The 16,925-nt window shown below is 40.3% G+C and overlaps 1 protein-coding gene across 4 annotated transcripts in view; it reads left to right on the forward strand.

Annotated features, from left to right (window-relative positions):
• Positions 1-11,187: 11,187 nt before the first annotated feature.
• tnfaip2a (tumor necrosis factor, alpha-induced protein 2a) overlaps positions 11,188-16,925 on the forward strand; it is a 67,299-nt gene continuing 61,561 nt past the window's right edge. For 2 of the 4 annotated variants that reach the window (XM_043697480.1, XM_043697479.1), the window contains exon 1: positions 11,293-11,367. The gene's annotated coding sequence lies outside the window, so the exon portion shown is untranslated. Of the gene's footprint in view, positions 11,368-11,999; positions 12,019-16,925 lie in introns of those variants that run through there. The other 2 variants (XM_043697476.1, XM_043697478.1) reach the window with 2 other exon arrangements.

The raw sequence follows: 16,925 nt of genomic DNA on the forward strand, positions 1-16,925 counted from the left end.
TTCTCGTGCCTATGTACAGCAAACTTTGTTTTAACCAGCACTCTTGATAAACCAACAAAAATTATATACCTCAAACATAATCTGCCACAAAAGTATTTATGCTGTAAATAAAGTACAACATTATGCTTCTATTAATTACTCTGTATTTTAACATTGTTTTTAGGAGGTGTGTTGATGCCTCAAAGCTTCACTTGGTCAGAGTTTATTGCAGCTATGCTTACCTTTTTGATTATCCAGAATATTTGATCAACTGGCACACTCATGGTCCCATAAGTGCTGGTTAATAAAATGTTGCTATAATTGCCTTTGTTTAACACCAGAACATTAGTGTGGAAACTGGTATCTCATGTTCAAACTTAATTTGAAATTCAAGTTTGCAATGATCATTCTTCCCAAGACAATCCTTTACTCTGAGATCATTAATTAATCCCATCTCGTTATACAATACTAAATCTGGTTGGCTTTCCAATATATTGCTCCAAACAACAATCTCTAGTACAGTCTGGAAAGGGTAACCTTGCAGAAGAATTCACAATATGATTAATCCATTTTTTGTGCATATTAAAATGATTAATAATCATGTGTACGTGATTATTGTTGTACCTTGTAAGTGAGAGTTAAGTATTCAATTTAACTTTTCAATCTTTCAATCGTAGAGGGTAAACAAAGACAAAGATATTAATAAAAAATATTTGAAGTATTTTATGTTTAATTGTTGTCTCCAACATGTACGTGATAACATAACCCAATATACTACAATAAAACTCCCTTAACATCTGAACTGGATTTTCATTTGAAAGATGTTGGGCTAAATTCAGTAAATAGTGAAGCAGATTATTTTCATTATCAGGGCCAGCTCATTTTCACTTCCAATCCATTACTTACATTTGATAAAATGTATAATTAAAGTTAACTCCATCTCTATTTCAGAAAGCAAGTTTAATTGAGATGGAGAAATGTTTCATGTAATATTTGTAAAACTTTATTGCATATACAGTGAGGATCATACATTATCATTACATGTATTTTTATGGAGAAGGCAGATGGAAATGTTGAAATATTTATTTCACAACGAGTGAGCAAGCAAAGTGAGTGTTGTGAATGTAGACATATAAACTTTACTAGTAAAGCCTTCATTAAGAATTTAAGCTGCTATACTCACCCACGTTAGTGGATCATTTTGCTTGATTTGACAGTTGCTGGTTGCATTTGCCTTAGAATCATAAAATTATCCAGTGGAGTAATGAATCATTTGACCAGTGGTGTCTCATCCAGCTCTTGGTGTGAGCTACAAATTCTTCTAAAACAGAGAAGCTAAACCTGGAAAATACTAGACAGGTGATTCAAGATATACTGTTGTAACATTGTGTTTTTTCTCCGAATTCTATATCTGCCCTACCATCATTTTGGGTATGTGTATATGCAGAATTGATGCATAGTACGTAACATTTTCCATTAAATTAAAATTAAATAATACCACTGTCAGAATCTTCACTCTTTCAGTACAAGGCTGGGTTTAATAAAAAAAAACAATTTTCTGTGCGCTTCTCTTAATGGACTTGTAAATATATTAAGATAACTTATCTACATTATGAAAAATTTGCTGTATAGTCCTTTGAAGCATGATACGTTTTATTGACTATTCAGAGCAGTTCTACAAAAAAAACCCTCATTTTTCTCCTTCCCCTTCCTCGTTTAGTCTTTCTTCTGAAACAAGGATTGTTCTTTTTAATTAAGTGTTTTATCAAATTTCTCATAAGCTTTGTGCTGTCATTTTTAAGACCACAAGCTGCCTTGTGCAATCAATAGCAGATTGTTAATGTTTAAATTATAAACAGAGTTGGAACATGTGAAAGTTAATGATAACATTTTTTCTTCTCTTGCACATAAGTAAAATCTCCCTTTTTGTTTTTAGAACTTTCAAAATCCTTTGATTATAAACAAAATTTCACAACTATTCCTATTTTTTTCCAAGTAATTTTGAGGAAACAATGTAAGAATGATAGTTAGAAGCAGAAGAGAAATGATTAGCAAATGACTAAATTCTGTTGGTGCCATCTGAGTTTCGACCCCAAATGTTATTATTAAAGAACAATTCTGTTTGCATCACTTGAGGGGTTACAAAATCAAATAGCACTTCTGGTTTCTCCTATATCATAAAGTTGTACAGCACAGAAATAGACACTTCAGTCCAACTTATTCAGGCTGACCAGATATCCTAAATGAATTTGCCAGCATCCCTCTAAAAGCTTACTCTTTATAACTCTTGCTTTTCACTTAATATTTTGCTTGTGAATTACTTTATAATCAGCAGATGGTACACCATTATAAATATGCACTCTTCTTACTGCAATGACTGAAAGAACATAATTGCTTGTTGTTCTTGTGCATTTTTTTAAGAATATCAGAATGTTTTCCTCTATTAGTTGGTTGCTTTACTGCACAATCTTGCCAAATGGACAAATATGAATGGAATGTGTCAATAGTTCTACTGATCAACTATAAATATGCTAACTGATTGTATTATTTTCATCTTAAAGCTAAGCTAATCTTGAAATTCCTCAGCCTCTCACCACTTTATGGCTCAATGCACCTCAGCGTGAAAACATTATAAAGTTTTTATTGTGTCCGAAATATTACTTGAGAAGATCTGATGCTAAATTTTCTGCGAGCCATGCTGCTGGATCCCTAGTCTTCCTCTAACATTTCTGGGATTCCCAACAGAGGTGATGGGCATGTATGTGAAAGTGACAAAAATGTATCATCTAATGTATTTTTCAGAACTTGTAGCTTACCAATAGCCTGACCTCACAGGAGGGCATTCTAAAAGTGAAATGATGAGAAAACCAGCAATTGAAAGTTTATTAATCATACTGGCTGTAATACATTCATTTTTTTTTAAATCCAAGTTTGTCAGCCACCTGGAACCGATGCCACTGATCTCTGAAGCTGACAGCATTAGCATGCCATTTCTGAGTTTCCCATCAATAGCGAAGATGATAGCACACATTTGTCAATGACATGTTTCCTATTTAAAGGTACCCCAGAATAGATCAGAATAAGTGCAAAATGGAAGGAGAAGAATTCCTTGCAGATCAGTTGAACAAGAAAGCAAATTCAATTTTGAGAAGATGAAAATAATCTATAACAAAGGCTGGAAGTTGCGGAGGCTGTGAGCAGCAGAAACGTCTTGCCTCGTACCTGGACAGAGTATGAAAGGTTTCATGACAGCATTGTGTCAAGCATTGTGAATGACATTCCAATATCAAATGCCAACTAACATTCTTCGAATTTGCCATCATTATCCTACAAAACACCCCTTTGACCAACACAACTTTTACTTAGCTAAACAAATCTCCATCTCAACAATCAACTCTGCAGCTTTGCACCCATTCCTTACAATTGCATTTCACTTAAGTTGCCATTCCAGCCTCTCCACTTCACACTTGCAGAACTCTGCATGCAAGAAAAGCCTGCTTACAACTCAAAAGAGAGGCTGAACACCAAGGGTAACCCTGCATCCATGGTCATCCTGACAGCTAATAGAATGCTGTGTTGTGGTAATACAGGTACCATACCACCAGTGGAGGCAATGAAGAGAGCAAAGTCTTGCAAAAGGCTGGTGACAGATTTTGATGTGCCAAATACAACATCTTGTATTTAAATAGTCTCTTTAATGTAATGAAATGATCCCAGGTGCTTCACTGAGGCATTATAAAACAAAAATGTGACAACAAGCAATATGAAATGGTATTAGAGCAGATGATCAAAGTGATTACATATAGGTTTTAAAGAGCGTCTCAGAGGTGGAAAATAAAATAGATCTAAATATATAGTGAGAAACTCCAGCGTTTAAGCACCGATGATAGTTATTAAAATCTTCAATGCTCAAGATGTTCAGGAATTAGATGAGTTCAGATGCCATGTAACATTGGGAAGCTTGAAATTAGAATGGCCTCAAGCTTGTAGAAACCAGCTGTGGGAGGCTGGACAGGAATGCATTGGAATAGTCAGATCTGAATGTAACGTAGGCACGTATTGCAGTTTCAGCAACAGAAGGGTTGAGGCAGGAATGGAGTCAAACAATTTAAAGAGGTAGAAATCTGCAGTCTTAGTGATGATACAGATATCAAACTGAAAGTTAATCTCAGGATCAAATATGACACCAAGGTTGCAAATAATCTGGTCCAACCAGGTTATTTGCCAGGGAGGAGGATGATGAAATGATGTGAGTAACTGCCCTTGACATCAAAGCAGCATTTGACTGAGTATGATATCAGGAGCCTTGGAAAAATCTGGTGTCAGTGAGAATCACAAGAGTAACTAAAGATGGAGGACAATGTCATATTAGGCTAAGGAGAGACTTGGGAGCATGAGAATTCCTTGCCTTAAGTGAATTGACACAGATCATTGTTATATCAAAATTTCACTGTAGTTTCATGTCAGAATGGTTTGCATCTTGGAGGGGAACTTGCAGATGTGATATTCCATTGGATCTGCTGACTTTGTCCTTGTCATTGTTAGAGATTTCATAGAAACATTTAAGGGTAGAGGACAATGGTGGATTAGCCATCTAAATAGCCTGTTGTGTGCTGGAATGTGCAGGCAATATGGATTGGCCATGGGAAATGTATAATTAGAGGGTTAGGTCTGAGTGGGATACTCTTCAGAGGGCCATTGCTTCCACACTGTAGGGATTCTATGATTCTTACTCTCCACTACCAGCTCAACTCCCTTTTAGTCATTATTTCCCCATCAGCTCAATTTTCTTTATTTACTCCTGCAAAGCATTAGATATCTGTCATTCAGTTATAATAGTTTCATTTTTTTTGGACCCCCAACTACCATGTTACAATGGAATTTCACTATCATCATTCCTGCACCATTGTGGGGCCAAACTTCTGGCATTCCCCTCTTAAATAGCACTATGGACGTATCTACACTACATGGATTGCAGTGGTTCAAGAAAGCAGCTCATCATGATCTTCCAAAAGGTAATTAGAGTTTAGTAATTAGGCCTAGTAGGTGAGACCTACATCCTGTGAGTGAATAAACATTAAAAAAAAACTGTTAATATGATCTGGAAAATGCTTTCTCAAAGGATGATGAATACAGACCGTATTTTGGTCCAAAATAAGTGAAGTCACCATGGTCTCAGTAGAACATAGGAATGCTGTCTGACGAGAGAGAGAGAGACAACTGGTGGGGGCTTAACCTTTGGGTCAGCACTCCCTAGGTTATAGAATCACTACAGTGTGGAAACAGGCCCTTCAGCCCAACAAATCCACACCGACCCTCCAAACAGTAATCCACCCACACGCATTTAGCTCCCCTATTATCCTACATTTACCCCTGACTTTTCACCTAACCTTCACATCCCTGAACACTATGCGCAATTTAGCATAGGCAATTCACCTAACTTGCACATCTTTGAATTGTAGGAGGAAACCCACACAGACACAGAGAAAATGTGCAAACGCCACACAGACAGGCGCCCAAAGCTGGAATCGAACCTGGGTTCCTGGCGTTGTGTGACAGCAGTGCTAACCACTGAGCCACCGTAAAGGGAGATGTTGAGAAGGAGAGCCCTCCGTGGTGACCTCAGCTTGAATTGAACCTATGCTCTTGGCATCATTGTGTCAGAAGCCAACTAACTGTGTAGTCAGTGATAATGGCATAGGCCTTTCCACTGAGCTCTAAATCCTGGTGTGTGATCAGAGAATCTTTCTAATCCACCTCTACTGCTGTGCAGTGCAACTGGGGAAAGTGCATGTGGAACTGAACTGATGTCAGACTGTCCAAGCAGCCAAGCACACTAAAAGATCTTCACAGACAACACCCTTCCATGCAAACACGAAACTGAAAGCAGTTTTAACACTGAACAAATTAAAGATTGAGACATATGGTTGAAAGAAAATGATAGAATATTCTGAGCAAGCATGTTTAGAATAATATTCAAAACTTAGCTTAGTGGTTTACTTGGTTAATAGAAGTTCACAATTTTGACATTATTTTTCATCAGTTGTCCTGCTGCTGTCAAATTTTGGTGTGCAAATGCTAGTTATATCTGTCAGAGTATCTTTTGATGGGGTTCCTGAGCATTGTTTTCATTAACTCAGGCAGTGGGTGGGAGCGGGGTTGATGGGCATGAAATAGGGCAGTATATCTACAGCCAAGTTCCCACAGTTGTCTACTGTTGTCTGTACACTGATATTGTAGCCTTGGAAGGATTAGTTAGCTCATTTGGCTGGGTGGCTAGTTTGCTATGTAGAGAGCACACCAATAGGGGTGGCACAGTGACTCAGTGGTTAGCACTACTGCCTCAGAGCACCAGGGACCTGGCTTTGAATCCTCCCTCTGGTGACTATCTGCGCGGAGTTTGCATATTTTCCCCTCTGGATGCTCTGGTTTCCTCCCATAGTCCAAAGATGTGCAGGTTAAGTGGATTGGCCATGGGGATTGCAGAGTTTTAGGGATAGGGTAGGGGATGTGGGTCTGGGAAGGGATGCTCTTCAGAGGGTCAATGTGGACTAGATGGACCAAATGGCCTGCTTCTGCACTGCAGGAATTCTATGATAAGATGGATTCCATTTCCTCTGTGAAGAACTCTCCTTCTCAACTTCTTCTATTTGTGGTATGATGACCCTCAGGTTAAACCAACACCAACAGTTGTTCCTCTCTCTAATGAAACAGCCCTATGGTATGGTAGGGCTGTGACCACTTTACCTTTTAACGACAATGAACGCTGTCAATTTACCATCAGCCTCCATGCTTCCACATCGGCCACCAAAGGCAAGTGTCCATTTAAATAACACCAAAGCAATTAGAATAAATGGAGAATAATTTTGAAGATAACGGGTGTCAGCGCTAATTTGATTACTAACACAAGCACCAATCATCTTCTGTCTAGTATTATGTCTAATTTTCTGACTTCATGTGCTCGTTTTTTTTTTCTTTCCGATGTGAAATACTACAGTAAACTTTTTATAATCCAACACCTATGGGACCAGGATTGTGCTGATTGATCAAATATTCCAGACAATCAAGAAGTCCACAAAAACAATGTAAAAACATACACTCAGTAACAGAAATGTAATGCAGGGGGTATAGACAAAACTGCTATACTTTATTTACAGCATAAATCACTTAAATAATAATGCAACTTTGCCTTAAGTAAAACTTACTGCAGACAGCCTTCTCACTCCCACCCTCAACTGACACAGGTGAGGTCCTGGGTGAGCCACAGGTGAGGTCCCAGAAGACTGGAGGGTAGCGAATGTTTTGCCATTATTCAAGAAGGGCTACAAAGAAAAGCTTGGGAACTATAGACCAGTAAGCTTAACATCTGTGGTCGGTTACTTGAGAGGATTCTGAGGGACAAAATATACATTTGTTTGGAAAGACAGGGTTTGATTAGAAGTAGTTGGCATGGCTTTGTGAGTGGAAGATCATGCTTCACAAATTTGTTAGAGTTCTTTGTTGAAGTGACCAGGAAAGTTGATAAGGGCAGGGCTGTAGATGTAGTCTTTATGGATTTCGGTAAGGTGTTTGATAAGGTTCCAGATGGCAGGCTGTTCTGGAAGGTTAGATCACATGGAATCCAAGGCAAGCTGGCAAACTGGATGCAAAATTGGCTTGATGGTAGAAAGCAGATGATAAAAAATGGAAGGATGCTTGTCGGACTGGAGGTCTGTGACCAGTGGAATGCCTCAAGGGTCGATGCTGGACCCATTACTGTTTGTTATCTATACCAATGATTTATTTGAGAATGTATAAGGCATGGTTAGTAATTTTGCTGATGACACTGAAATAGACGGTATCGTGGACAGTGAGCAATGTTATTGGTTTAGGGCAGATGTCAGAGGTAGGTTATTTACTCAAAGAGTGGTAGGTGCGTGAAATGTACTGCCAGCAGTGGTAGTAGTGTCAGGTACATTAGGGACATTAGGGACTCTTGGATAGGCATATAGAAGATAGTACAATGAAGGGTATGTAGGTTGGTCTGACCTTAGTGTAGGATAAAAGGCCGGCACAACATCGAGGGTGAAAGAGCCTGTACTGTGCTGTACTGTTCTATGTTATCAGAAATTGCAGCAGGACCTTTATCAGCTGGGGAAGTGGGCCAAAAAAATGGCAAATGGAATTTAGTATAAATAATTGTGAGGTTTTGTATTTTGGAAATTCAAACCAAGGTAGGAGTTTCATGGTGAATGATAGACCCTAAAGGAGTGTAGTGGAACAAAGGAATCTTGGAGTTCAGGTTCACAGTTCTCTGAGGCAGGTATATTAGTAATATTTAAAAGGCATTTGAACAAATGCATGGATAGAAATGGATTAGAAGAATATGGTCCAAGTGCAGAGAAGTGGGATTAGCATGGATGGACATTTTTGGTCAGCATGGACCAGTTTGGTCTCTGTGCTATAGGACTCTATGATTATTTGAGCATTGCAACAGATTGTGTTATTCCAGGAGACATTGACTTGAAATTTAATCAATTATTGACATTTCATGTGGCCATTTGATTGAACTACAAATATAATTACATTGAGGTAAATAAATTTTAAAAAATAACAATTTGACAGAACACAGCAAAACTTTGTGGTATTTGAGGGATATAATTTTTGCCAGTTTTCAAGAGTGCCAGTTCATAAGATGCCGTTAAAACAACGTTTGCTGTATTTCATTTTATTTTCTCCTCTTAAGGTACAAAGACCATGCAAATCTTGCCTGTCACATGTGGACGGCTTTCAGGAGTCAGCTTTTTGATCAATGCCAGAACTTTTTTTACAAAGACTGTTGCACTGTTATTGTTAGTTTTCTCTGTTGACCTTGTCAACACTCTGACCCCTATCAATGATTTCTTTTTTTTTGACAACAATCTGCCATCCTTTGGAAACCATTTAAAATGCAGCTTTACAGTCAAAGGCCCTGTTGATGCTCCCATTTTATAGTATTTTGCACTCTATGTTTGTATTGCCTTCTTCGTTAAAAGATACAGTAAATTTTCAATCTAGAGGAGATAAATGCTAAACATAATTCATTAAAAGCAAATTACTGTGGCTACTGGAGATCTGAAATAAAAAGCATAAATTGCTGGAGAAATTCAGCAGCACTGGCAGCTGCAGAAATAATCATACCAGACTAGAAATGTTAACTTTGGTCTATATTTTGGTTAAATGTCAATTTTGTCAAGTTTCATTCCATGTGCCTTAGCAAGATTTTTTGCTGTACTGTCCCACACACCCCCTGTCCTCTAGTCCAATGCTAGCCGGATTCTACCACTTACTGTAGCTGGAAAAACTCACCACTCTTCAGCAAATTTCTCTCTAAGCTGCACAGCTGCACACATGCACACAGATAATCCAATGTTCCATGCATGATAATGAGTGTTGACTTCAGTTCCAGGAGTCACTGCCATGCATGAGCCTTGGAGATCGGTACTGCTGATAAAAAAAATTCAAGGAAACGCTGCTCACCAAATAATCTGGAGAGACTGATACCATCTTTAAACCCAACTAAGCATCAACATTCCAGAGTCGCCCTTCACGGAGTATGTAACAGCATAGCAGCCCAAAACACATGCTGCTCACAGCACATTGCTGGCATGGCTGGCACTTCCTGGCACTTGGAGATCCACTTTCTTGCCCTAATCCATATCTAGCCACCAGGTCACACAGCCCACCTATCATTATGTGTATCTCATCGACCACCCTCTCGCAGTCACCACTACGCTGTCCACAGTGCCACTACAAACCATCACCTTATTATTGTCCAGTGAGGATTCATCACAGACAGGCAAACATTCAGGCAATTCCAAAGGTGATCCTTTTATTTACAGTCATCTGAAGAAAATACAAATAAAACATATCAAGACTCCAATTTGCCCCCTCAATGGAAACAATATACTGGCATGGCAACCAATGATTATTTTACGTTCCAAGGTGATCTACTGGTGCTAGCTCTCATCTAGTGGAACTGGCTGTCAATCAGATCACTCTGACAAATGGCAAGTGAAAGCAGGAACCACAGCCCATGGTGGACACTCTCAGGACCAGGTTTGACCCGGGTTGCAGGGTATACTCTTATCCCACCCCACCCCAGAGACTCCATGTTCCCTTTTACCTTGCTCTGCTCAGACAGCCCATTTCCACTGATTCCCCCTCCCCACCCCAACACTATGTAGATACCCACCACATAGATTCCACCTGCAACTTTCTGCTTTACCTCATGAGCCCTGACATTACCATGGTCCTGTACTCCTCTTATAGTGACCACATCACATCTAATAATCTCATGTAGCCTTCCATACCCTCCCATTCTGTCCCACTCATCCCCCTTATACGTCATCTTTCCCTCATCACCATCCATGTCACCACATGCTTCAGTGTTTCCTTCCCAGCTTTGATTGGCACCACATCCATGACAAAACAAAAATAATGCATTGATAGGGGTCAGAGTGTTGACACCATGCCTTAGGAAGGATATGCTGGGCTTGGAAAACATGGGTTAACAAGAGTAATACCTGGACTTCAGGGGTCAGGTTATAGGGCGAGATTACCCAAATTAGGCCTGTTTTCCCTAGAATTTCGAAGGTTGAGGAGTGATACGATTGAAGTCTTCAAGATATTCACAGAAAAAAACAGGATAAATAAAGACAAACTCCTTCCACTGACTGGAAATTCTCGAACGAGGGGTACAGTCTAAAATTTGGGGACATACCATTCAGGAGATGTTAGGGAGCACTTTCACATATAAAAATCGAATAGGAATCTGCATTTAATGAGGAAAAACACATTATTAATGAGGCTGTTAACAATTACCCTCATGAACACGGCATCTGACTGCCCCCGGTGGGAACTTCATCTTGATGCTCAGAACACCCGACCTTTCACTCCCCTCTCCCAGATTCGGCATTAGAGCCCATGTATCAGACCCCGACAAGATTCCCCCCGGTTTCTCTTTTGGACATGGCAGGCCTGCCAAATGTCTCCAGCACTTTTTGATTCGTTTTTATTTTAAATATAATTCATTCCTCTCGAATGATTTATGTTCTGCTGTTGCTTTCGGAGATTTTTTTTCCTCTGTATATTTGGAACAGCAGACCCAGTTCTGAATTCCCCACGTAATTTCCCCAGACTAACCCCTCCCCTCCTTGGTGGCACTGACCAGCGGATATATATAATATAGAGCTCAGCCAGAGAGGGCTCAGAAGTGACTCAGCGCGGATACCTGGTTGGCAGCATCTGTCTGAGATCCGTTACAAAATCCAGCAAAATCCTAGCAGTGGCAGCATTGAATCCATTCTGTTGAAGACTTTGAAGTTTGGTGAGTAATCCGCACTGATGAATGGGACCGTGAATCTCAAGGTTAGTTCAGGTGTAATTGTCTGGGCTGTGTTTGTGAGCCCGTTTGGGGAGAGGGGGCGGTCAATAGTTAGACGATACAAGGAAAAATGGAGCCAACATTTTACCCCCACGTCAAAATAGACACTCTGGAATCTCGCAAAGAAATAAAGCTAAACCCAAAGCGCAAAAAATATTGCCGCAAATTCTAGTTTGAAATACCAGTCTGCTTCTAATCTTGCTGAAAATTTCCCCAATCTCCCGCAAACCCTGTTTCCTACGGCAGGGTTTCGGGATGATCGCTCTCATTCTCAGAAATGAACAAGAAGTGACAGATAACGAAAGTTAAACCGGGCATTTATATAATCAATGTATAACAGAATGGAGATGTGGGGCAGGAGGATTGTGCAAGCGGGTCCATAAGGAAAAGGCGTAAGGATTATCTACAAAATAAATAGTTGTTCTTTGTCCTGAAGACCCCCCCCCCCCCCCCCCATCCCCTCTTAAGCGGTATTCTGATTCTTTGATGTTTACAGTCTGTCCGTTCTGAACCTCTGTTGATCCCAGTTGAACGTGTGACACGGTACCCCCTACATATCGGTACTTGGCTTCTGGGGCGAGTAGGTGTCTGTCTCGAGGAGCCATGGAGCGAAAGGCTATGGGGAAGAGAGTGAGGTAACTGCTGAGAAAGAGGTCACCTCAAAGAGTGTAAGAGACAATAGAAAGGGGTGCAATCCGTTGGTATATGCTTCTGATACTACTCATAAGCACTTCAAATAGAAACTTCTCAAGTTCAAAATCTCTCTCTTTTTGTCTCCCTTTCTTCCCTCTCTCTTTGCTCCGCGAAGAACCTCCACTCTTTTTCCTCTCTCTCCCCTCTTTCTCTCTCCCTCTTTTCTCTCTTTCTCTCTCTCTTTGTTTATCTTCCAACTCAATTTTCCTCAATTGTTATTTAAGTTTTTCTACCTCTACTGCACTTGGCTGTTTCTCTGACACACCTAAGTGTTTGAGTAATTCCCTTACGATTTCAGCTTTACTTTTGTCCTTGGTTAAACCCAAATCTAACTTATTTGCTAATTCTAGAAGTATGACCTTTTTCTTTCCTTCTAAACTTTCTTGGCAAATTTAAGAATTATATTCAAATCCCAGAACCTCTTCAGGAATTTTAAGAGCCATTTCTCTTACTTTTAATTTAATCAACCACAAGTCACCGAAATTTAAGAAATTGTCTCACTTACATTTTATTTAAAGATCTAGGACACTAACCTGCAAGTGTTTAAATCTGCTGGGAGTTTTTGTGCCCCCAAATCTATTCAAATCTGTCTAAAACATTCAAATCACCGACCTGAGCCCCCAAACTGTTATGGCACAGAGTAAACTCTCCTGCTAAATTTAAAACCAGCAACACAGAAAAGATTACGTTCTTATGACCCACAACATGTATGCTTTTAAAAGTAAAAGTCTGTAACATAAGACTCCAGCAAAATAGTCTCATAATCTTGTCTTTAAAGCAATCTAAGAATGTAAGCAGATTGTGATCCATGTACACATTTATCTCCAACACCTTGTTCATGATATACACATTAAAATGCTGTAAGGCCAGTACCAAACTCAATAGGTTCATATTTGATTGTGAAGTATTTCCCCTGGTGGATGTTGATATTCTTCAAAAAGTAACCAACTGGCAGTTCAAACCCATCCTCATCTTCCTGTAGGAGTACAGCTCCAACTCCAGTGTCACTAACATCAATGGCAAATTTAAAAGGTTTTGAAAATTTTCATGTAGCTAAAACTGGTTTGGTGGTTAATATGGCTTTCAAATGGTCGAATGCCTCCTGGCATGGTGCTGACAACTGAAACTTTGTGTTCTTCTTCAGCAAATTGGTTAAGGTGCCACTACACTGCTGAAGTTTGGAACAAACTTCCGATAGAATCTGCTGAGTCCGAAGAATCGAAGCACCTCTTTCTTTGAGGTTGGTCATGGAAATTCCTTGGTGGCCTTCGTCTTTGCGTTCCATGGGGTCAACCTTCTATGACTGATGTTATGCCCCAAGAACGTCACCTCTGCTTTCGCGAATTCAGTTTTATTTAAGTTTATCACCAGTTTTGCTTCTCTTAGTCATTCAAAGAGCTCTGCCAACTGTACCATATCGTCTTCCCAGGACTTAGTAAAGATCACTACATCGTCCAAATAGACTGCACAGTTTGTTAACCCAGTCACAATTCTGTTCATGAGTCTTTGAAATGAGGCAGGTGCGTTCTTCATTCCAAAGGGCATCACTTTAAACGGATATAGCCCATTTGGGGTTACAAATGCAGAAATGTCTTTTGCCATCTCTGATAAAGATACCTGCCAGTAACTACGCTTTAAGTCCAACTTGGTGATGTAACTGGTTTGTGCAACTTTCTCAATAGAACCCTCCAATCTAGGAATTGGATTTGAGTCCGATTTTGTAACAGCATTGACCTTCCGATAATCTATGTAGCCTTGTGGCTGTTTCAGTGGTTAGCACTGCTGCCTCTCAGCACCAGGGTCCCAGGTTCGATTCCAGCCTCGGGTGACTGTCTGTGTGGAGTTTGCATGTTCTCCCCATGTCTGTGTGGGTTTCCTCCGGGTGCTCCGGTTTCCTCCCATAGTCCAAAGATGTGTGGGTCAGGTGAATTGGCTATGTTAAGTTGCCCATAGTGTTAGGTGCATTAGTCAGAGGGAAATGGGTATGGGTAGGTTACTCTTCAGAGGGTCGGTGTGGACTTGTTGGGCCGAAGGGCCTGTTTCCACACTGTAGGGAATCAAATTGTTGAGTCCTGTCTAGTTTGGGAACTAAGACAATCGACGAACTCCACTCGCTCTGGCTTGGTTTGATGATGTCCTCATTGAGCATGGCTTCTACCTCCTTCAGGACCTGACTGCTTTGAGAGGATTAAGCCAATAGGATGTTGTTTTATCAGAGCAGTAATTCCTATGTCTACTTCATGTACAATAGCATTAGTACTCCCATCAAATGCCCTTATTTAGATTAGATTAGATTAGATTAGATTAGATTAGATTAGATTTAGATTAGATTACAGTGTGGAAACAGGCCCAACAAGTCCACACCGACCCGCCGAAGCGAAACCCACCCATACCCCTACATTTACCCCTTACCTAACACTACGGGCAATTTAGTATGGCCAATTCACCTGACCCTGCACATCTTTGGATGGTGGGAGGAAACCGGAGCACCCAGAGAGTAACAAATCTTTCAACTACATCCTATGCTCCTGAGATATATAACTTACATATATATCCCACTCCTCAAGAATATCTTCATTTTTTAAATCTATTTTGAGGCACATCAAAATCCACATTATCTGGATTTGATTCCTCACCCTGCGGGCCAGTAACTAACACCTGTTTCTCCAGTTCTTTCTCTCTATTATAATACAGTATCAACATGTTCACATGACATACCTAATACCTTTTTTTTCTATTTGGCATCATTTCTAGATAGGAGAAAGTGAGGTCTGCAGATGCTGGAGATCAAAGTTGAAACTTTATTGCTGGAACAGCACAGTAGGTCAGGCAGCATCCAGGGAACAGGAGATTCGACGTTTCGGGCACAGGCCCTTCTTCAGGAATGAGTAGAGAGTGTTCAGCAGGAGAAGATAAAAGGTAGGGAGGAGGGACTTGGAGGAGGGGCGTTGGAAATGTGATAGGTTAGATAGTTCACTTGACTCAACTTTTTCTCAATTTGATAGGGACCACTAAACCTGGCTTTGAAGGGATCTCCTATCACTGGTAACAGTACTAACAAGTCATCCCCTCGGGAAAACATCCAAGTCTCAGAGCTTTTATCTACCATCTATACTGTGCCCTTTTTAGGTGCTGTTTAGCTAAACCACCTACTCTATTTAGTCTCTCCCTCACCTCCATTACATAGTCTAAGTGTGAGATCTCTGACTTTGGTCCTGTCAATTTTTCGAGTAGAAAGTGAGGACTGCAGATGCTGGAGATCAGAGCTGAAAATGTGTTGCTGGAAAAGCGCAGCAGGTCAGGCATCATCCAAGGAACAGGAGAAACGTCGATTCTCCTGTTCCTTGGATGCTGCCTGACCTGCTGCGCTTTTCCAGCAACACATTTTCAGCCCTGTCAATTTTTCTTTAATTTCAAACTTCAATTTATCACTTCATGACTGAATATTAACTCTAAGGGAGTGACCTGAGTAGATTCATTTAGCGCATTTCAAATAGCAAACAATACGAATGGGATACCTTTATCCCAATCATTCGGTAATCCTGACAGTATGCTCTCAACATGGTCTTCAAGGTCTAATGTCACCTTTCTAAAGCTCCCTGGGATGCAGGATGATACGCAATGGATTTAAAGTGCTGTATACCTAAGCTATCCATAACCTCCTTAAATAGCCTAGCAGTAAAATTTGACCCTTGGTCCAACTGAATCTCTCTGGGTAGCGCATACCGTGTGAAGAAAGCTACTAACTCCTCTGCTACCTTTTTTTGCCTTGATACTCCGTAATGGAATTGCCTCCAGAAATCTGCTAGATACACCCATTATGGTTAACAAGTACCAGTTCTCACTTTTAGTTCTCGGGAGGGGACCCACACAATCAATTGTAACCCGCATAAAAGGTTCTTCAGATACAGGCATTGGCAACAAAGGTGCTGGGTTTATTTACTGCCTGTGGCTTACCTACCATTTGGCATGTATGATACGTATGGCAAAAGTTAACCACATCTTTGTGCATTCAGGCCAATAAAATGTTTTTGTACTTAGCCTGGATCCTTTGTACCCCTAGATGACGACCTACAGGTAGTTCATGTGCTACCCGTAATACCTCCTGTCTGTGTGCTACCGGCAACATAATCTGGTGTACTTCAGCCCATTTCTCCTCTGCACTAATGTGCCGTGGTCTCCACTTCGGTCTTAGGATTCTATTTTTCAGATAATAACCCTCCGGAATATTTTCTGCCTCCTTTTTGGAGTATACATCCATATATATATAAATATATATATATATATATATATATATCTTTTATCATCTTGTCTTGCTGTTGTAAGTTTCTTAGCCTTTCAGGACTAAACACTTCTGTCTGACCCTCTGCCTGTTCAGGGTTTTTTCTGCATCATTATGTCAAACAGGATATCTGCTAAGTGAACCTCAACTCCTTCATCTTTCTCTTTCCGTTTCACTTCGTGCTGTGACTTGTGATAGTGGGATCTGGTTACCACGCAGTCTGGGAAAATACCGGGATATTTCTGTTTTAACTCCTCAGTTTCTTGGTTTTCCTTGGACTTCTCCACAATAAATGGTGTCAATCCCATCTTGGATCCTGTCAAATCATTCCCAAGAACAAACTGAATTCCTAGAACTGATACTATAGACAATAGACAATAGGTGCAGGATTAGACCATTCTGCCCTTCGAGCTTACACCGCCATTCAATATGATCATGGCTGATCATCCTTAATCAGTATCCTATTCCTGCCTTATCTCCATAACCCTTGATTCCACTATCTTTGAGAGCTCTATCCAACTCTTTCTTAAATGAATCCAGAGACTGGGCCTCCACTGCTCTCTGGAG

Source organism: Chiloscyllium plagiosum, chromosome 10, assembly GCF_004010195.1.
Source record: "Chiloscyllium plagiosum isolate BGI_BamShark_2017 chromosome 10, ASM401019v2, whole genome shotgun sequence".
In the NCBI taxonomy this organism is placed as follows: Eukaryota; Metazoa; Chordata; class Chondrichthyes; order Orectolobiformes; family Hemiscylliidae; genus Chiloscyllium; species Chiloscyllium plagiosum.